The following is a 22,945-nucleotide window of genomic DNA, read 5'->3' on the forward strand; positions in this document are numbered from 1 at the left end:
CGCACAGAGAGGAGGCACTCCGTCCGTCGGCTCGTCGCCCTGCGCCTCCCCAAACTCCGTCTCTCCTGTTAGCTTCATTGTTAGCCCTCATGGGGCGGCCGAGCTCCGTGGAGCGCCAACGCGAGGGAGCCCGGCGGTGTGCCTGAGGGCCGACCAATGCCTGTGGCCGCGGAGCCTTGCACGGCGCGGACAAGCGTCGGCAGCGGCGCCCCTCACGGCACCCAGCTCCGTCGGGTGCTAGCAGCTCATCTTCACAACACCGGCGGCCGAGCTCCACCTCCACATCCTTCAACTCCAGCGAAGAGGTGCCTCGGGCCGCATCTAGTCGTTCTGTGTCAGAGCACAGAAAGAGATCTGAGAGACAGGCATACGATGTGGACCCAGCTTAGCGGCAAAGATGTGCGGGGCTAGGAACAGGTGCGGTGACAAAAAAACAATTTCTTTTTGGCAAAAACGCTCTCTAACATGCGATTTCTATGGGTCTCTACCTCTCCCGCCTCCCTCGGCACTGACACGCGAGTTCGGCGTGAGGGGTACGGCGGGCCCAATTTGGGTGAGAAAAGTTTTCAATTGTTTTCAATCTTTATAGTATAGATATAATATCGCAGTTACACACAGCAATCAAAAGAAATTTAATTGGCGATTTACAAATATGAAGCACACTACATTTTGAAATTTTGAAATGTCAACCCACATGACCGTACGTGCAAATTACTGATGCCAGGGGCGAGGTCCTTGATTCAGCTCAGCTACCAACAACTCACCTGGCAGACACAAAGCTTCACATGTTGTAGCTCTGAGCTTATCAGGAGGACGTTGGCGGGCCGCCCGTCAGGGTGCCCATCATGCCCATCCACGCCGGCGGCAGCATCCCGGTCTGCTCGTGCACGGTCGTCAGCAGCGGCGGCAGCATCTTGTACAGGCCCGCCATCTCCTTCATCGCGCCGCCGCCGGCGCCACTGGTGGCATCGCCGCCCTCTCCGCCGGCGTTGCTCCACACGCTGATCTTGGGCTCCAGCCCCCGGATGGCGTCGGCGTTGATGCGTGCCATCTCCTGGTACACGCCCGAGCTGATCATCAGGTAGTCCCGGAGAGCGCCGTAGCTGCCGCCCAGCGCGCCGAGCATCGCCGAGAGGTAGGCGCTCTGGGCCTGCCCCATGGCCGCCAGGCCCTCGGCCTCCTTCCGCTTGGCGTAGAGCTCCGCCTCCGCCTCGCGCTGCCGCGCGAAGAAGGCCGCCTCGGCAGCCGCCCGGCGCGCGTCGGCCTCCTTCTCCTGCTCGAACAGGAGCGCCTCGGCGGCCTTCTGGCGGTTGTAGAGCTCCCAGTTGGCCTGCTGCACCTTCATCTCGTAGTCGACGACGGCCTTGCTGAGGTGCTCGGCCTTGAGCCTCTCCGTCTGCCGGGCGGCGTTCCGGCGCTCCACCTCCACCTGCAGCTCGGCCTCCCGGATGGCCACCGCCTGGGCCGCCTCCACCTCGGCCACCCGCGCCTGCTGCTCCCACCCGGCCTTCTTCATGGCCAGCTCCGAGTTGGCCTCCGCCACCTCCGCCTCCCGCTCGTTCTCGAACACCTTCACCTCCGCCTTGACCCGGGCCTCCTCCTTGGCGCCCTCGCCCTGGCGCTTCACCGTGTACACCTTGGTCTCGGCGTCCACCTTGGCGGCGTTCTGCCGGGTGGTGCCCTCGCGCTCCTTGGCGCCGACCTCGCCCTTCATCCGGGCCTCGGCGACGTCCACCTTGGCCTGGTTCACGGCGACACGGCCTCCTGCTGCGTCTTCTGGCCGAGGTAGGAGAAGTACTCGTGGCCCGGCACGTCCTCGAGCTGCTTCACGTTGGCGTTGTAGATGATGAGGCCGAACTGGTTGAGCTCCAGCTGCACGTTCTCGAAGACGGCCTGCTTGAAGGCCTTGGTGCCCTGGAAGATCGGCTCCATGGTCATGCCCGCCGCCAGCACGCGGGTCTCGCCCTCGATGACGCCCTTGACGAGCTCGTGGACGTGGTGGGAGAGCTTGTCGTGCGGGGAGATGAGCTTGGCGTAGCGGAGGAGGCACTCCTCGTCGTCGGCGCGGGGGCCGATGGTGAAGACGGCGGGGAGGATGAAGGGGAGCTTCTCGGCGCTCATGGCCTGCACCTCGAAGGTGTAGTTGACGGGGGAGATGTCGAAGCGCGTGCACCGCTGCCCCGGCGCGATCCACGCCTTCTTCGCGAGCTTCACGTCGTTGATGCCGTACCCGGTGATGGCCAGGTACTCCGACGGGCTCGCGATCCGGTAGACGAACCCCATTTTCTTCTCGCGAGCTTCAGTTCGTAGTACGACTTTATTTGAGGTGCACGATCGAAGCAAGATAACATTACTACTAGTACTATGAGTTGTTGGATGAAGGGCAACTCTGCAACGTGTGTGTGTATATATATCCTACAAACGTGGCAGGGGCATGTACAATTCTTATGCTGCAATATGGAAGATCGTCGCGTGGCTAGTTGAAAACAGAAATGCAGTCTATGACGACTTCCAAGCTGTGCATTTCGTTGCCATTGGCGCGATATTTTCGGGACAACGATAGATATTATTATTATTTGAAAATTATCCTAATTCTTGTCAACTCAACATTGGTTTCTTCAATTCGGGGGGTCAAATATATTACTAGTTTAGTGTTTCCCATTTAGCCCGGAATATAACTATTTATGAGCTGTCAAAAATAGTAATATACCCCTCCCTCCACATCCGCATGCCGCCACGAAGTTTTGGCAGGGATGAGAAAACTGAAGGACACTTAAGCATTCATTCGCTCGTAAAAGCCAAGCAGACTATGACATTATTGCTAGCCATTTCCATTCACCCTGTTTATTGGTTCGTAAAAACCGGAGACCAACCTTCACCATACCCACAGGATGCGGGTTTACCCAGAAAAACCGCTGACAGAAAGAAACAAGTAAAAATGCCAGCCATCGTCGTCCTCCCTGTCATTGTCGGTACGGTGCCGCGCTCGAGCAGAACCCTAAGCATCCCGGCGTTCCCATGAAGAACCGGGCGGTGGACCGTGCTCATGCCGTCGTCAGAGCAGGCCGCCACCATGTCCATTGGTTCCAAACAGCCGATGCAAGAGCTTCTACAGCTTGGGCTGGATTTTACCTAGAAACCTATTAAACCGGCACTATTAGAAAACGGGCCATCGGTCCTGGCCAATCTTTGGCCATCGACCGACCTTGTGGAGGGCAATTGACACCGGGTGGTGGTTCCAACCGATTCCAATGCGTCACCATAGGAACCGGTCTGAACCATCACCCGGTACCAAATGAAGACTGCGCTAAAAGCACCGGTTTGTAGAAATAACCAGTTCCTATGTTAATGAAACGTGGCAGCTGCCAGGAGCTCGGGCCTAAGGCACCGGTTGGTGCCTTGACTCGGTGCTATTGAATTAATTTTAGCACCGGGTCATTGAAATCAACCGGTGCCTTTGGCCCAAGCCTATAAATACCCTAGCCCCTCCCCCTCTCAAGCTGTCGTGAACTCACTGTTCATGGCAGCTGAGTGGGGTGAGGGGAGGCGATTTTTTGCTTTTTTTTGAAAAAAAAGGTTAGTTATTTTTCTTTATAACTTAGCAATTAATTTTTAGAAACAGTTATTACTTGATTTAGTTTATATATGTGATAATTATTTTTATTTGTAGCATCTTATTGTTGTTATATACGTTATCAATTTATTTGATATTTGAATACTATCAAATTATTGTATTTATATGTTTTTTCAATTTATTTGATAAGTGAATAGTATCTATTTATTATAGTTATATGCATTATCAATTATATAAATATATTGTTATAAATTGGTAGTATGAACGAACTATTTGTACAGTACAATGATGTATATAAATGTATTGTGGACCCAGATGAGTCGGCAATGGATGTACATGGCCGACCGGCGTTCAAAGGAGTTCATGGATGGCATGCATGAATACATAGAAGCGGCCGAGAAACACAAGTATGGCGGTTTCGTTCGTTGTCCATGCAAATTTTGTAAGAATGAGAAGGATTACTCATCATCAAGAACCATCCATAGTCACTTGTTTAATAGTGGTTTCATGCCGAACTACTATGTTTGGACCAAGCATGGCAAAAGAGGAATTGTGCTGGATAATAATGTAGAAGAAAAGGACAGGATTCCTGATTTTGCAGCCAATTATAATTCCTTTTTCAATGACACTGCAATGGGTGAACCTGAAGAAGATACTGAATGATACGTTGTAGAAGATGATCTTGGTCAGATGCTGCGCGAAGCTGAGGAAGATTGCGAAACAGAAAAGGAATCGAGAGATCTGAAGCGTATGTTGGAGGACTACAGAACATTGTTGTACCCTGATTGCAAACAAGACCAAAAGAAGTTGGGTACCACATTGGAATTATTGTAATGGAAGATATCAAATGGTTTGTCTGACAAGGGATTCGAGGAGTTCCTGAAACTTATAAAAAACTTACTCCCTGAGGGTAACACCTTGCCGGAGACAACATACGAGGCAAAAAAAAGTTGTTTGTCCTTTAGGATTAGAGGCACAGAAGATACATGCTTGTCCTAATGACTGCATCCTATATCGAGGTGAGTATGAAAATTTGGATTCATGCCCTGTATGCAACGCATGCCGGTATAAGATCCCTCGAGATGATCCAGGCGACGTTGAGGGGATGCGTGTCAAGAAGAGGGTGCCTGCCAAGGTGATGTGGTATTTTCCTCTAATACCACGTCTGAAACGTTTGTTCATGAACAAAACGAATGCTAAATTGATGCGATGGCACAAAGAAAAACGTAAGCAAGACAATATGTTGAGACACTCCGCTGATGGGTCGCAGTGGATAAAAGTGGACAGAACATTCCCAACATTTGCAAATGATGCGAGGAATATATGGTTCGGCTTAAGTACGGATGGCATGAATCCTTTCGGTGAGCACAGCATGAATCCTTTCGGTGACACTCTGTATATACAATCTTCCTCCCTGGTTGTGTATGAAGCGGAAATTCATTATGATGCCGGTGCTTATCCCTGGCCCGAAGCAACCTGGAAACGATATAGATGTGTATCTGAAACCACTGATTGAGGATCTTCTATTGTTGTGGAAAGATGAGGATGTTCGTATGTGGGATGCGCACGCAGAGGATCATTTTAACCTGCGTGCATTACTTTTCGTAACCACCAATGATTGGCCAGCACTAAGTAACCTCTTCGGACAATCCAATAAGGATTATAGGGCATGCACCCATTGTTTAGAAGAAACCGACAGCATGTACCTCAAGCACTGTAGGAAGATCGTGTATATGGGTCATCGTCGATTTCTTCCGATCAAGCACCCATTAAGGAGGAGGCATGCTCACTACGATGGAAAGGCAGATCATCGTACCAAGCCTAGGCACCGTTGTGGGAAAATGGTGTTTGAAATGGTCAAAGATATAAAAGTAGTATTCGGAAAAGGACCCAACAGCAGATCAGTGCAGAGTGATGACGGACGTGCACCTATGTGGAAGAAGAAGAGTATTTTTTGGGAGTTACCTTATTGGGAAGTCTTAGACGTCCGCCACGCAATTGATGTGATGCACCTAACAAAAAATCTTTGTGTGAACCTTCTAGGCTTCCTTGGTGTCTATGGTAAGCCAAAGGATACATTGGAAGCGCGGCAAGATCTTCAACGTATGAAACAACGAGCCGCCCTACATCCAGAAAAAAAGGGATAAAAGACGTCATTATCTAGGTCCTGCATGCTACACTCTTAGTAAGGAAGAGAAGCAAAGCATGTTCGACTGTTTGAACAGTATCAAGGTCCCATCAGGCTACTCTTCGAATATAAAGAGGCTACTGAACTTGAAAGAGAAGAAATTCGCACACGTAAAGTCCCATGACTGTCACGTGTTGATGACGCAATTGATTCCAGTTGCACTTAGAGGTATTCTACCAGCTAATGTCCGAGCAACAATCATAAAGATATGCGCATTTCTCAACACAATTTCTCAGAAGGCAATCGATCCATCGAGTTTAAGCAGGCTACAAGAGGATGTTGTCCAAAGTTTAGTCAGTCTTGAAATGATATTTCCTCCATCATTCTTCAATATTATGACGCATCTTCTAGTTCACCTCGTCAAAGAGATTGGTATTCTCGGTCATGTTTTCCTTCATAATATGTTCCCTTTTGAACGATACTTTGCAGTCCTAAAGAAATACGTTCGTAATCGGGCTCGTCCAGAAGGAAGCATTGCGAAGGGTTACATCACAGAGGAGGTCATTGAATTTTGTGTTGACTATGTGGAAGAACTCTGCCCAATTGGGATTCTAGTATCACGTCATGAGGGGCGGCTGATTGGAAAGGGCACACTTGGAAGAAAATCAGTAAATGCCACAGATCATGCCACGTTGAGCAAAGCACATCTCACAGTTCTGCAACAATCAGCCTTGGTGGCTCCATACATGGAGGAGCACATGCAAATTGTGCGAAGCATATACCCTTTGAAGTCTGAGACATGGATTACAAAACATCATAACGATACATTCGCCACCTGGTTGCAGAAGGAAGCCATGGCCAACGATCAAATTCATGAGCAGCTAGCTTGGCTGGCCAGGGGTCCGGCAAATTCAATCCTGATGTACCAAGGATATGAAATTAATGGTTACACATTTTATACAAGAGCCCAATCAAAATAGTGGTGTCCGTATAGATGCCACCGACTCTAGTGGCCAAACGAACTCATATTTTGGTTACATTGAAGAGATCTGGGAACTCGACTATGGGCCGTTGAAGATACCTCTATTTCGTTGTCAATGGGTTAAACTCACAGGAAAAGGTGTTGATATCGACGAGTACGGAATGACAACGGTAGACCTCAAAGAGCTTGGCTATTGAGACGAACCATTCGTCCTAGCTAAAGATGTCACTCAAGTTTTCTATGTGCAGGACATGTCTAGCAAACCGAGAAAGGACAAGTCCAGGAATAAATCAAGTTTTGTAGGTGCCGGAGATGAGGCAAAGCGCCATATTGTTCTGGCAGGAAAAAAAAATTGTGGGAGTCGACGATGTCATAGATGAAGAAGAATACAATAAGGTTGAAGACATGACTCCATTCGCAGTGGAGGTTGACACAAGTATTCTTTTAGCCGAAGAGGAGCCTCCGTACGCACATCATGATCATAATGAAGGGACGATTGTAAAGCGAACCATCGTTAATATTCCCTTAGTTGAATGATTATGTGTTGTAATATTTTCCGTGAACATTATCAGATTTATTATGCAATGACCTGATTTATTAGTCAATATCAGATTTAATATGCATTTAAATGATTTATTATGCAATTATAAAATTTGTTAGGCACTTTAATGATTTATTATGCATTTACCCGATTTATTATGCACTTTAATGATTTATTATGCAATTACCCAATTTATTATACACTTTAATGATTTATTATGCATTCACCCGATTTATTATGCACTTTAATGATTTATTATGCAATTACCCGATTTATTATACACTTTAATTATTTATTATGCAATTATCCGATTTATTAGGCACATTAATGATTTATTATACACTTTAATGATTTATTATACACTTTAATGATTTATTGTGCATTTAAATAATTTATTATGCAATTATTAGATATATTAGGTATTTAAATGATTTATTATGCAATTGCTGTCACAGAACAGTCCAAATAATACCAATCAAGTGCAATAATTAACACTTAAACTCAAACCAGGATTATTGCACTCAATCAGTACACTCAGACCGCCTGGTTTAACCAGGATCGATTACACAGGAACTCTCGCCAAAAGACGAGCACAGATGATTACCGGCAACAAAAGCATTTAAAGCCATTTACAACCCGAGTTTAACAGAAGCACCAACTTAAACTACAACAAGTGTTTACAAGCTAGTTTTACAAGTCAAACCTCAGAGTTCAAACACAGCGGAAAACAATTTAGAGTTAAGAACAAGTTTCAAAACAATACGATAGATAACGTCGCAGACAAAGACGAGCTTCACACCTTGCCCACTGATGTGAGGCTCACCTGCCCGAACTTCACGGAGAAGACGGGACCCACTCGACCGACCAACCCGGAGGAAGTGGTTGACCGATCCACGAGGCGCAGAACTCTTCGGGGTCCTCCGGAACGTAACCTGCTAAAAATATATGGCAGCAACAAGTCTGAGTATTCTAATACTCAGCAAGACTTACCCGACTATGGTTATACTTAGCCCATTATCTAGACATGCAAAGCTGTTTGGCTCTGGAGTTATTTTGCTGAAAAGCTACTAACAGTGAATCCTTACTTTCAGTATTTTAGCTCAAGGTTATTATACAATACCAACTAGGTTTGCACCAACATCTAGAGCACGCATGGTTGATCACATTATCTTTTCAGATTACCACAGCCAACATTCTCAGTTCCAACTCATTCCACTTCTTTACTACGATGTGACAGAGAGATCAAGGTTCTCATATCTGCGAGTCACGGCGAATCGATTCGATTTAACCTTGCAAGGTGGACCTAACCAACACGGCACGTATATGCCCCGTCGGGCTATACACACCAACCCTTCACATATGCACGCCGAATAGGCGAACTGCCCTGCGACCCGGGACTGCTAGCCCCACCGATACCAACGAAGGGTCAGCCATGAGTTTGTATACTAGCTCCACTGGTGAAGACAGTATCATGTCCGCCTACCGGTGCACATATGGTACTGAGCTTACCGGTTTCGACTACCTCCTACTCCCGGCATGCGGTTAGTACTGTTCAATCCTCGATCAGTAGTGCCAACAACGGTACGGTCCTCAATCGACACAGGCGGAGGCTCACTTTTCATAACTCCCATATCCATAACCAATCCATCTCTGCCCGGTCTCCGTTTTTCCTTTTTTTCTCAAAGATTCATGCTCCAGTAACTTTTCATAAGTAACAAGACCTATATCTCGCGAGTGACAGGAATCACTCGTCTTCTACCGAATCCTAATTAAGCATGGCAGTACTAACGACCTTTATACTAGTAGAGACACTGAGGAACCCTAGGGATCATGCATCTAAGGTTCCAATCAACTCCTAGAAACCTAAATGCACAATAAATATATAACAAATATTGAATACTGAAATTAAGGGTTATGCACCGGGGCTTGCCTTGCAGGTTAGAAGGGTTAGTGGTTTCTCCGGGAGCTTGATTAACAACTTCTCCTGGCTGCGGTTCTCCTGCGAAAGGCTCCTGGACTGGCTCGGCAAACAGCTCGTAGACGACGTCGGTTTCAGCGTCTACACGAGGAAAATATGCCATGCATGAAACTCATGAAATGATGCAACGCAATACAATGCAAAACTCACAAAAGGCTGCATGGACAAAAATTTACCAACAGCCGCTTCAACTAGGGTTTAATGGGATGGTTCAGTGCTGATATGAAGTCCTGGTCCAAAAGTCTTTTAGCCTGAAGTGTTTCCATCAAAGAAGACGAGAGGGTGCATTGATCCGATCAAGTTCAACTTTAAGTCCGAAAGGAGATGCTCTAGGTCTCAACTACCATTAAACAAGTGCAATCAAAACCATCTATCAAAAGGGATGAAACTATCCATTTCATGGTTCTATCAAATAGAGCATGAAATTACGAAGCTAATGCAACTGGTTTTGCCTTTTTAGCATTTTTCTACGAATTTCTACAATTTATCAAGCTTCAACTCAAATCAATCAACAAAAACCCTGACCAGCGGGCCCCACCTGTCATTGGAATCAAGAGAGAGGGGGGGCTCCTCTGCTTTTGCCCCGTCCGCTCACGCCGGCGGCACGGCGCGCCTGCACGGGCATGGCGGCCATGGGGCCGGCCGGCCAGCAGGGCCGCGCGGGCGGCTCACGCGCAAGGGGGCCCGTGAGCTCGCGGCCCGCGCAGGGCAGCGTAAGGGCGGAGCGAAGCGGTGGCGGCGGCGTGCAAGGCCAGGGCGGCGGCGCGCGCGGGACGGGGTGACGGCGCGCGGCATTCCGCCGGCGGCAGAAGGCGGCGGCCGCAGGGTGAGGCGGCACTGCGTCCAGCGCAGCTGAGCGGGGCCAGGGCGCGCGGCAGCGCTGCAGGGGCCCGCGCAGAGGCGTCCCGTGGCGTGCGCGCGGCGTGCAGCGGGCAGGCACGGTGGCGCGGCGGCTCACCGGCGGTGGTGGCGGCGGTTTTCGCACGGGAAAAGGGGTGGGGAGGACGAGGGGGCCTCGGGAAAACTCACCATGCGGCCGAATCGGACGAAGGGAGGCCGGGAAGGGGAGCTCGACGATAAGGGCGGCGTTCCGGCGGAGAACAGGGGTGGCCGGCCGGAGCGGGGTTCGATTCGGCCGGGGGATGGCCCAAACAGGCTCAGGGACGGGCGCTGTGGGTGCGGGGTGCGGCGAGGGAGGATGGGGTGCACTGGATTGAGGCGAGACGGCGATGGGTGGTCGGGGTAACGCCGGCGGCGGTCGCTGCTCGCTCGTGCTCGGCTTGGCTTGACGAGGACGTGAGGAAGGAGAAGAGATGAGGATGAGAAGCCTCCAGAGCTCGCGAACGGATAAGGCACGCGCGGGGAGCGAGGTTCGACGGCGGTCGCGACGCGTGGAGGTCGTCGGCGCGGTGACGGTCGCCGGCATGGTGTTGAGGCACGTACAGTGAAGCACAGGATAGCACAGTAATGCATTTGACCGATTTTGACTCATGTTTGACCGATTAAATCTCAAAATTCCATATAGGAACTTGAAATTTGGCCAAAATAAAAGTTGTAGAGGAATAAAAGATCTACAACTTTGCTTTTGGGTGAAAGTTTATTCGAAGCACGGATCATGGAGAAAAACGTGCTCGAACTCGGCTGAATGTAACTACACTGTGCAACTTGGTTAGAGCTAATGACCTTGATTATCCCTAATTAGCAACTCAACACTTGATTAGCGTCAAAATTAACGCCGGGGTGTTACAATTATCCGATTTATAATGCAATTAAAATGATTTATTATGCAATTAAATGATTTACTATTCAATTATTTGATTTTGAACCGGTACCAAAGCGGAAAAAAAGGGGGCGCGGGAGTCGAACCCGGGCCTCGACGATTAGAATAGCTAGGGTTACCACTGCGTTACACGGTGTTATCGATCTCACTGGGGGCAAAAGGCTTAAAGTACAAATATTTCATAAGCCTTAGGCACTGGTTTTTTGTTTCTAACCGGTGCCTTAGGCACTTTTCAATTCCTGCCCGTTGTAGGCTTAAGGTACCGGGTGGACTTATCACCCGGTGTCTATGGGTTACCTTAGGTACCGGGTGAGTTACAAACCGGTGCCTTAGGCCCTATTAGGCACCGGTTGGACTTACCAACCGGTACCTAAGGCCTTTGGGATATATAAGTTCCTGCCCTGTTTCCTTCTTCCTCACTTGTTCCTTCCACTGCCCGGGCCTCTCGATGCCCGATCGTCCGCCGTCGCCACCTCCGACGATCGTCCTCCGCCGCCGCCCGGTCGTCCACCGCCGCCGCCTCGACGCCTGGCTCTCTCTACGCCGCGACGCCGCCGCCTGGACGCCTGGCCACCCCGGCCCGACCCGTCTTGGTGCGCCGCCGCCGCCTCCACCTCCTCTTCGACGCCGGCGCCCCCTCCCCTTCGCGCCGCCACCTCGGTCCAGCTCTCCCCGACCGCCTCGACAGGTACACCCCTCTCCTCTCCATGCCACCCCAATCCGAGCCCCCACTCTCCTCCCTGCGCCCTGGAACGCCGCCCGCCATTGCCACCGCCGAGCACCACCCCGCCGCGGAGCACCCATCCCCGGTCTCCTCCAGACCACGACAACCCCCTATCAAGCTTCGCCTTCCCTCGCTCAAGCTCACACACTGCTTTTCCCCATGCAGGTCACTCGGAGCTCACTGGGAACGCCACTCGCCGCCGCCGCGAACGCCGCCGTCAAGACCCGTGCGGTGAACTCCTTCATCCGCGCCGAATCCGTGCAAGACAACCCCCCAAAGAGCTTCATCAGGTCGAGGCAAACCTCCCCGGCACACTCTCCACCCGAGCCCGTCACCGGAGCAGTGCCACCGCCGCTCAACCTTGCCACCGACTGCCTGCGCCCGCGGATCCGCTTCCACAGGCCACCGTGAACTCGCCATGGCGAGCCCTCTGCAACCCTGCACAGCCCGCACGAGTCACGCACGAGCTTGCCCGTGCTACACAAATGCCTTAGGCACGTTTTTACACCCCCTGAGTGAGTCCGGCGCAGCGCGAACGCGCGCAAGCCGGCGAGCTCCTCCACGCAGAGCCGCCATCGCCCTTGCGCACGCAGCCTAGAGCCCCGCCGTGCCTCGCTAACGCCTCAGGTGGATCACGCATGGCATGATGACCCTCCTAGACTCAAAACCGAGTTAAATCGAGCCCCGGAGCACCAGATTAGGCCAAGTCCGGTGAGCCCCCGCGCAGCGCCGCCGCGGAGCAGAGCTCCGGTGACCCAGCGCCGCCGCCCCGCGTGCGGGATGTTTCCCTGCCGTCCGATCCTGAGTAGACGCGTAAGATTAGAAGCGCGTACCCCTTTGATCCGAGCCACCAGATCTGGATCCGATGGCCAATATCCACGCGTACCCCTTCAGCCTGGCAGTTTTGCTAAAGAGACCCTGAGCTTTTTAGAAATCAACCTGCCGTCCTGGTTAGTTCAAAAATAATTCCAGTTTGACCATGTTTTTAGCACTTAGGCCCCTGCGCTTTTCTCTTTTAGAACCCACGGTCTAGACTTGCTGTTTTTGTGCGCTAGCCACTGTATCTAACCGTTAATTACGTTTAGGCCCTCGGTTTTTGCAGAAAACCCCCAGAAACTCTGTTTTTCTTATAGTTAAGCCCCTAGATCTTGTTTTTAGCCTAGTTTTCGCGTTCTAGCTCCGTTTTAGGTGTTCTTTATGTCCACGCGGTCGTTGTAACGTGTAGAATAGTTCTAGCTCCGTTGTAAGATCGAGCTCGCAAACTCGCGCTAACACGCAAACACACGCTCGGTCTCTCACTCACTCACTTACTAACACACACACACTCACTCGCACTTGTACACACTCACTCACACTCACTCACACACACACACTCACACACACTCACTCACACTCACACACACACTCTCTCTCTCTCCCTCTAACACACACACACACTGTCTAATACACTCTAACACACACACACTCTCTCTCTAACACACTCTAACACAATTGTATAAAGTATCAACCCTCGAGACACACACACACTCACACTAACACACACACACACTGACTCACACACACTCACTAACTCTCTCTCTCTCTTTCTCTGTCCCTCTAATATACACACACACTCTCTCTCAAACACGCATATTCATTCAAAGAATTGAATTCTCCTGCTTCATTTAAGGATGGACACATACTCTAACACATTTTTACGGTTTCAGTTAAGGATGGACCCCTTCGGTGATGAGCAGGCCGCCGGGCAATACATGTTGGACGCAATAAACGAAAATACGAGGGCCAACACCACCCAGCCAATCGCTGAAGAAGATGCTCGGACAGCTGATTCGTTCCTGAATATATCTGGAGATGCCGATGAAGAAGATGATGACTTTGCGCCGCCGCCCAATCAACAGCAGCATGTTCCAGTATGAATCTTAAAACTATATGCATGGTGACTTCAGTAGATTAGTTTTGCGATTAACATATCTTTTCTGTAATTTAGTCGACCTCCGCATCGACTTCGTTGAGCCAGTCAAAAGGGAGACGCCGGCCAACCAAGAAAATGAAGGGAAGACAGGTCGTCACAGAAGTGGATGCAGAGGGCTGTCCAAGTGCTCCAGAGGATGCTAGCACAAAATTTGTCAACCAATGTGGGGTTATTGTTCGGGCAAGAATTCCGATCACCACAAGACTATGGAAAACGACCAAACCCGAAGAACAGCAACACGCCGTGCCTGCACATCAGAAGGAAATGCTATGGGCAGAACTCAAGGATATGTTCACTCTTTCTGAAGGAGTTGACCAAGAACTTGTGAAGAAATGTGCCTTGAGAAAGATGGCCCTTGCCTTTGCAACTTTCAAGAAGAAGTTGTAAACCAATTACATCAAGAAGGATAAGGAGCCGAACTGGGACGATCTTCCTCAGGTTAAACCATACTGGGAGGAGTTCAAACAATACAAACTATCAGAGGAAGCCCAAAAAATCTGAACAAGCCAAGGTGAATGCAACAAATAAGAAGTACAGCCACCACCTTGGGGCTGCCGGGTACAAGAAGTCAGTTAAAAAATGGCAGAAGATGGAGCAGGACCTTATGGATAGAGGCATCAGGCCAACGACTTGGGATTGGCCGGATAGATCCAAATGGTGGTTATTTGCTAATGGCGTGACACTAAACCAGTTGGATGGAAGTTTGGTCGTGCCCCAGCATATGCCAGAAGTGTCCCGCGATCTAGTCGCTGCAATAGATGAGACTCAACAAGAAACATTCCATCCTCAAAGGGAGAATGATGAGCTGACAAGGGCATTAAAGAATCCGGAACACTCTGGACGAGCCCGCGGCATCGGCGTGGTACCATGAAAAGTTGCTTGGGCCGGAGATCCCTCTTACAAGACTCACCGAAAGAGCAGAGCCGAACAGGAAGAGAAACTTCGTGCCATAGAAGAAAAGATGAACAAGAAGGTTGCGTCCTTGGAATCTCAGATGGACGCCAGGGTCAATGAGGTGGTGCAGCTAGCTCTGAGCCAAAGGGGCACTGCTGGGTCGCACTCGGATGTTGTGATAAGCCCGGCCTCTCAGCGATGCAGCAGCTGTGCATCCACAGCGGCGCCCGACGTACAAGCGGAAAGCAACCCCAGATTGAGCCAACGGCGGTAGATGACCAGAGGTATCCAGTGGATGATGTCACCATGCCAACACCGTGCGAGCTTCATGTGCGAGCAAGAAATATATCCATTCATGTCGCATACGGGTCAGCCCTGCCCCTGAATCCTTCTACTACAATTCATGGAAGGCCGATACCCCCTGGCTACACCTCCGTCACAGTCGAGCAGATAGTTGGAAACAATGAGGATCTTGAGCTCGACTTCGTTGGAGGGGATGGAGAGAAGACATTGGGAGACGCACTGCACGGGGTCGTTCTATGGCGCAAGGCCGACATCAAACTTACTGCAAGCACAACGGCTCCCGTGCAGACTGATCGCCCGTCTCCGCGGCCTACCTCACCGCCGTCCCCACTGCCACCTCCTTCACCACCGTCTCCCCCGGCGCAAAGGGTCACGAGTACTCCAACTCCTCCTGCACCAGAAAAGGCAAAGAAAAAGACAGCATCCCTCCCAGCGGCTGGACCCTCAAAGAAGAAGCAGAAAACGGTCGAAAGACAATTAACCTACGAGAAAACCGCTGAGGGGCTGGAAGAGGAGACTGCTCGATATATAAAAGAACAATTGAAGCCTAAAGTCCCCCCGCCGAGGGAAAAGGTACCTCTAGAACTAGGGAAAAAGCTTCTCGCAAATCTAGACAACCCACCAAAACCGAAAAGCTTACCCTCGGACTATGATCGTACTCTGACAAAGGCACACAAGGTGAGAAATCTGAAGAAAAAATGTGGCAAGATCATTCCTCAGCTTGGCACACAACAAAAAGAACTCGAGCCCCTCCGGGTGCCAGGGTTGCCACTCCTACACCCGACGGACGTACAACTCCAGGCGGACCTACAGGCCGCAATATTTCTTTCTGAAACTGGATTAACGCTAGAGGAGGCAATGGGGCATGTGGAGGCAAAAATCCCTGTCGCTCGCACTATTACTCCATTCCAGCATGGAAAACTTTTTGTCACTAAGGAAGAGGAGAAAAGTCTAGGCACGCAGATGTTCAATTTGCATAGATGGTACCTGCGAATGGCGAAAGACGAAGGGAAAATGTTTGGAGTCAAGTATCGTGACCATGATTTCTTCAGCGGGGAGGACGACTTCTGGGTGTACTTCCAAAATTTATATCATATTTACCATCGACAAGCCCTCGACGCCTCTATCATCACCATTTGGGTTTTGTAAGTATCACTTACCTCTACATTAATACTTTTTGTTAACAAGAACATAATTATATGTGTGCATTATAAAATTTCTATTGCATCGTTTAGACAGGAGACCCAAAGAAGCCGAAAACATGGATGGCACCATCAGATCGGCTTCATGTCTCCTTTGCTAGTCAACCAGAAATTGATCAACGAAAGTTACAAGGAAACGTGCCAAAACATGTACGATTCGTTGACTAGGCAAAGTTACAAATCCTATATATTCATACCATACAACTTTGGGTAAGCCTTGGTCGACTCAATCCTCTGTTATATTACTAAATAAATACTAAGTTGTCTAATACATTTATGTATATATCCTATCAATATCTGCAGTTATCATTGGATTTTACTCATACTTTCCGTAGAGACCGGCAATCTTATAGTCTTTGACTCAATGAGAAATCCAAAGTCCGTAATCCAACATATCATAGACCCCTTGAACAGGTAAGTTCAGTTTGCACAATCAAATCATTTTTCTGTTAATAACAATTCCTGAATATCAAACTTAACTTTGAGTGTAGAGTTTAGAAAAAATTTGTGAAAAATAACAAAGGACGTGGTCAATGGAGGCCCGAACTGAACATTAACATTAACAAAGAACGTGTTCATTCATAAAGATTTGTCTAGTTAAGTATATAATCCAAAATTGTTCTATAAATTGAGTAATTTATTTGTTTCTCTTTTAAGTGTGCGAGACAACAACAAGGAACCGATTGGTGCGGGTACTACGTATGCGACTACTTGCACATCATGACTCCATGCGGGAAGGCTACTGATGAAGAAACGAGAGTACGTCCAAACCGTTCACTAGTATATTTTCATAATTATACTAACGCACATGATGTTAATCCTTTTTTCCTAAATGATAGATGTCTCAAATGGGGGATGAATGTTACTCTACTGATCGGATCAACGCCGTGTGCGAGCAGCTCGCCGGATTCATTTTGAACGAGATCTTGGATCCTAAAGGCGAGTTCTACCACGACGGTCACATCTATAGAGGACTTCCGTCGACCTCATGAGGGGACTAGTAGTTGGACTGCTAACATGACTTGTGCATTTGTAAATACTTTTAAACATTATGCCTTGATGTTTGTAAATTTGTAAATATATTAGTTCATCTAATTAGCTTAATTATATGCTCGCATTTCACTTTTAGTTAGTTTCAAATATTCTCTGAAAACGAACACGAACAATCAATGAACGTATAGTACTGTAGAGTTTGAGTGCGTTTAACAATTATAAAAGAATAAACAGTAATAAATATAACAAACAAAACTGGATTTGGGAAAAAAAGGAAAAGGTCATCGGTACCGGTTGGAAATACCAACCGGTACCAAAGGGGCTGCCACCTTACGTCAGCGTGGCTGCCTCTTTGGTACCGGCTGGTCTTTCCAACCGGTACCAATGGAAGCCTAAGGCTCCGGTTGAAAAACCCGGTGTCTTAAGGCGAGGCCATTGGTCGCGGTTGCGGGGCACCGGTTGGGAAACCGGTGTCTTTAGCCCTTCTCAACCGGTGCCCAAGGCCCGTTTTCTAGTAGTTGCACAAACTTGGCGAATTTCCATTTTAGATATAAAACAATCGGTTTGAAACGTATCGAATGAATAACAGTTACACCAGCAATAATACGAAATTTCCTCTACGGACACAGTATCGTCATGTACGTTTGTTTTTCTGGTGCTCTGGATTATTGGAATTTGGATATGGTCGATGAGTCATTGCCCTCCGATTCCATGCAATTGCCAGGCAAGTACAAGTACGGCCGCACAAGTCAACTCTGATAGCCGAGAAATACGACCGCGCGCTTGCTTCTACTTGTTCTATATTCGTATCCAGTTTGTTGCTCCCGTACCAGAAATTTCCAAGTCGATCCGAACAAGAAAAGAAAATGAAACCGTTCAGCAAGTTCCGTTTTGAAAGTTCTATTATTACCACGATGTGCGTGACTTGGGGCCTGCCGCCGCGCGCTTGGGGCTAAGGCTGGAAAAAAAACTCGTAACTCGCTAGCTCGCTCGACTCGCTTGTTAGTAGCTCGGCTCGAGCCCGACTCATTTTATAATGAGCCAGTTCGTTTTATAACAAGCCAGCTCGCTTTATAATTAGCCAGCTCGAGCTGACTCGCGAGCTGCTTGCGAGCCATAACGAGCCAAGATAAATAACAAATATTGTATGAATTAGTGGAAACGATCAACGAATAATGATTGATTATGGTCATAGATGATAACATACTTATATTTTTCATTGTAAAATTCACATTATTTTATTTATTTTGCTTTAAATATGTATTTTATGTATTTTTTTACAGATTTATGGTTATCATCTCTATGTAAATATTTTTATACTCTGGCTCATGAGCCAAACGAGCTAGTTCGAGCCACTAACGAGCCGAGCCGAGTTAGCTTTCTGGCTCGTTTGTATAACGAGCTATAACGAGTCGAGCTATAACGAGCCCAGCCACTAACGAGCCGAGCTGGTTTGATATCCAGTCCTACTTGGAGCCAAATGAACTTCCTTGGTTTCAACTTTAAGTGCGACGACGCGGCCTGCTTCATCATGCAGTGTTAATCATTTGTATACGCGCGGTAATGCTTGTCTCGTCAGCACCGATGTGCGCGTCCAGTTTTAGTGGGAGTTTTATGTACAGATACTTAGACTGAGAACTAGGTAACCGTGCCAGATGAGTTTTATGATGATGAAACTCTTCTCACATCCCATGAAACTCCATTCTCCTCTCTCCTTACCACGTCAGCAAAATATATTATATCTAATGTCATGAAACTCTCCACGAAACCTCCACTGAGACTGTCCTTAAAATTCTGTGTTTGCAGGAGAGAATTGGGATTGGGAACGCCCCGGCGGATATATATTTAATATCCGAAATTCCGAAGCCAAGGCAAATCCGCTGCTCCTCCTCGAGCGATCGTCGTACGCAGACGCAGCAGTTGAACTCGCGCACGACGCACATCGTATTATTGCTTTCATGAGTTGCTCGTATCTCCCAATGATGATTTTACACTCAACCGTAAATTTTGGAGTGAGCGGTCGATTTTTTTACATCACCGTCACATGTGGGCCCAATGCTCCGCCTTCGCTGTCTCTTTCCCACATCTGGATCTCGCGCTCCCGACCTCCCTTTCCTTCCTCTCTCTCCCGGTCCTCTCCCCATTCCTCTGCTCCAGATGCATCCCGGTGGGGCCGCGACGAGAGGAGCGGATCCCGGCGGGGCCGGCGGCGGGAGGAGCGGCGAGCCGGCGGCAGGGCGCGACGGGACGGCGGCGGGGCTGGCGGGAGGCGCGGAGGCGACGCGCTGCGGGCCGGCGGCCGGGGGAGGCGCTGCGGAGACGGGTTGGCGGCGGGAGGCGCGGCGGCGCTCGCCCCAGCGCCGCCCCGGCAGACCTAGTTTTTTTCATTTTTTTTCTTTTTTTAATTCATTTTTTATCTGAGTTTTTTATTTTTTATGTAAAAAAAATTTCTCTTGTAATTTTTTTCTTGAATTTTTTAATTTATTTCGTACATTTTTTTTCAAATATTTTCTTGAAGGTTCCCTCTCCCCTAAATTTTCTTTGAAAAAATTCTGCTCTCTAATTTTTTTTATTTTTTCCTTGAAAAATTGTCTGCTCCGAATTTTTCCTTGAAAATTTTGCTGCTGCTCCAAAAAAGTTTTTGATTTTTTTCCTATTTTTTTCCAAAAAACGATAAAAAACTTTTTATAAATAGAAAAAATGCACGGTCGGAAAATCGATCGTAGGGAAGGGGTCTCTACGGTCGACCGCAAATTAGCCTGCCCCCTCTATCTCCACCTTACCGTGGGGGCATGTATTGTATTTTTGTTGTTCTAAATTAAACTATTCTAAATTTGACTAAATTTATAAAAAAAATAGTGCTAATATTTTAAATGCTAAGTAATAATATTTAGATCTATTATGAAATATATTTCATAATAATTTACTTATTTGGTGTGTTAGATGCTTATATTCTTCTCTATAAATTTAATTACACTTAGACTTTTTTTAACTTAGAACAAAGCAAAAATACTTTACGTTTCATGATGGAAGAAAGTATGCTAGTTTGTGCATTTAGCATTGCCTGTTTGCCGTGGACATTACGGCGTTCGGCACGCACGATGACATTACGGACTACTACTACTTGTCAAGAGAGGAACTTCGAGCGGATCGAGCGGGTGGTGCACAAAGAACGACCATATATGTATGTCACGCGTCCCATTTTCTACTCACTGTTTGTATAAATGAAATATGAAGGTCGGCCAAGAGTACATAGAGTTTTGAAATTTCGGGTCCATGTACATCTCCACGCAGCTAGGTCAAATTGTCATTGGATACACTATTCCTACCCAAATTCATACCCGTTGTATTTGGGTAGGATATGGATTACTCATCTCCACTTGGATATGGATAGAGTATATATGAATAATACCCGTTTTACCCGCGTACCCATTAGTTAGTTCTTTTCTATTCTCTTATTCTCTTATGCTCCGTAGCTCCACTCTTGACATGGGGCTCACGTGTATGTGTAGCTATACTGTTTTGCAAAGAGTAGCTGCCGGTCATTGTAACACCCCAGTGTTAATCACGATGCTAATCATGTGCTTACCCCGCTAATTATGGACTTAAGCTCATCGTTAGCGTTAATCATGTTCGCGCGGTAAACATTGATTTAGCATCGTTGTAGATCTTCTCCAAGCTCCAAATGAACTTTTGCCCAAAATGAAGGTTGTAGATCTTCTCTTCCTCTACAACTTCTATTTTGGCCAAATTTCAAGTTGCTACATGAAATTTAGAGTTTCAGTAGCCAAAATCGAGTCAAAATCTTTAAATGCGATCGCTGTGTTCTCCTGTTCGACACTGTGCCGCACCAACGCCGTCCCGGCGTCTGGCCGCCTGCGAGCGACGCCACGCGTCAGCAATCGCGCCCCGACGCCGCTCAAGCTCAGCCTTATCGTCTCCCAGAGACGTCTCCGTGTTCCTCATCCCCTTTCTCTTCCTCGAGCTACTGCCGCGCAGGGCACGAGCTCGAGCTCGCCGCCGTCCGTCCCGCCGGCCAACCCTCACCACCCTGCTTCGTTTCCGCGCACCCGGAACCGCGCGACCTCGCCCCGAACCCACTCCGCCCCATTCCGTGCCTGATTGAGCTGCTCCACAGCCGAATCGGCTTGCGCAGACTGCCGGCCGCCGTTGCCGCTTCGCCGGAGCTTCGCCCCTCTCGTCGAGTTCCACTTTCCGGCCTCCCTCCGCTCAAATCGAGTCGCCGGTGAGCTTCTCCGCGCGCCCCTCTTCCTTCCCGGCCTTTTTCCCGTGCGAATTAAGCACCGCTACCGCCGGTTCACCGCTGCGCCACCGTAGCCGCCTTGCACCGCCGCCTGTGCCGCTGCGGGCCGCCCTGGCTCGGGCTCGCGCAGCGCCGCCGCGCACCCTGAGGCCGCCGAGCTTCACTGAGCGTCGAATCGCCCAGCCCCGCGGTCGCCCAGCTTCTTCGCCGCCGGAACGTCGCCGTACGCCGCTGTTGCCCTGCCTTGCCATCGCCGCTCGCGTGCGTCCTGGGCCGCCCCCATGCGTGCCTCTACTCGGCCGCGGCTGCACTGTCCCCTGCGCGTGGGCCCGCCCGCGCTGCCCCGCCGGCCGGGCCGGTCCACGGCCGCCGCGTGCGATGGCGTGCGCCGCCGGTGTTCGGCCGGGGCAGGCGGCAGAGCAGAACAGGCCCCCCTTTTTCTCTCTCTGTTCCAATGACAAGTGGGGCCACGGGTCAGAGGTTAAGGGTGGAGTTATTTATTTTTGTTATTTCGGCTGAAAGTTTGTTAATTGCTAGAAAAATGTAGAAAAATCCTAAAAATACAAACTAAATTTTGTTAGGTTTATAAAATCAGGATCTTCAGTAGAAAAATATTTGTGCAGGTGAAATGTCACTTTTGCCCATGCTAAAAATCTGGTGTGTGTTTAAGCTAGTTTATCTTGTATCGGTTGTTCTGTTTGTCTAAAAATCCTGAAAATTTTATGGTAGCCTAATCTTTGCATGTGTAGTCCACTGAAAATTTTCCAGGTGCATGGCCTATGTGTATGTTCGTGGATCTGTTGTTGTTCAATTTATAGTGCTAGGGCCAAAATAATTTACTTTCTGCATTGTATCTTTTAATTTTGGCTTGGTTTCAGTTTAACTTTTGTTCTTGCAGTAGGATCAAAATTGGTTACCCTTGAGAAATATTTGATTCTGATTGCTTGTTCATATTTTGAATCTTTAATAAATCGTTGTCATGTCGTTTCTTCTTTTAATTGGCGTATTGCCTCCTGAGTGCCTTGCACCGTTGTAACTCCTGCATGGCATCTTTTCATACGTGTAGACACCGCGAGCGAAGCCGTCTGCGAGTTGGTTGCCGAACCGATCCCGGAGCCGCAAGCGGGAAAGCAGCAGGAGAACACCGTCGAACCCATTTCCGAAGAAGTCTCTAACCCCGCTGACTTGCAAGGTAAGCCCCGGAGCATATCCCTTATTTTAATTACTCCATGTTATATTTAAAGTATTGTGCATTTACGTTCAAGGAATTGATTGGAACCATAGATGCATAATCTTGAATACCAGTGTCCTACTAGTGCAGTTATCGCTAGCACCGCTATGCTTAAGTAAACACGGTAGAAGACGGGTGATTTCCTGTTACCCGCGAGATATAGGGTTATTACTTCAGGCAGTGTTTTGAGTAATAATGCAATGAGAAGGAAATTGGAGACCGGGCGGAGGGAAAGTTGGACAGGATTGTTGAGTAAAGAAAGTTGAGTCTCCGCCTGTGTCGATTGAGGACCGTTCTGTTGTTGGCCCTTTGACTGAGGATTGAACAGTACTAACCACATGCCGGAAGTAGGAAGCAGTCGAAACCGGTAAGCTAATTA

General features: G+C 48.7%; 1 pseudogene; it reads right to left on the minus strand.

The window, feature by feature from the left end:
* Window positions 1-608: 608 nt before the first annotated feature.
* Window positions 609-2,397, minus strand: LOC120650741 (annotated as a pseudogene).
* Window positions 2,398-22,945: the final 20,548 nt, after the last annotated feature.

This window comes from Panicum virgatum, chromosome 9K (assembly GCF_016808335.1).
Source record: "Panicum virgatum strain AP13 chromosome 9K, P.virgatum_v5, whole genome shotgun sequence".
NCBI classification, from domain to species: Eukaryota; Viridiplantae; Streptophyta; class Magnoliopsida; order Poales; family Poaceae; genus Panicum; species Panicum virgatum.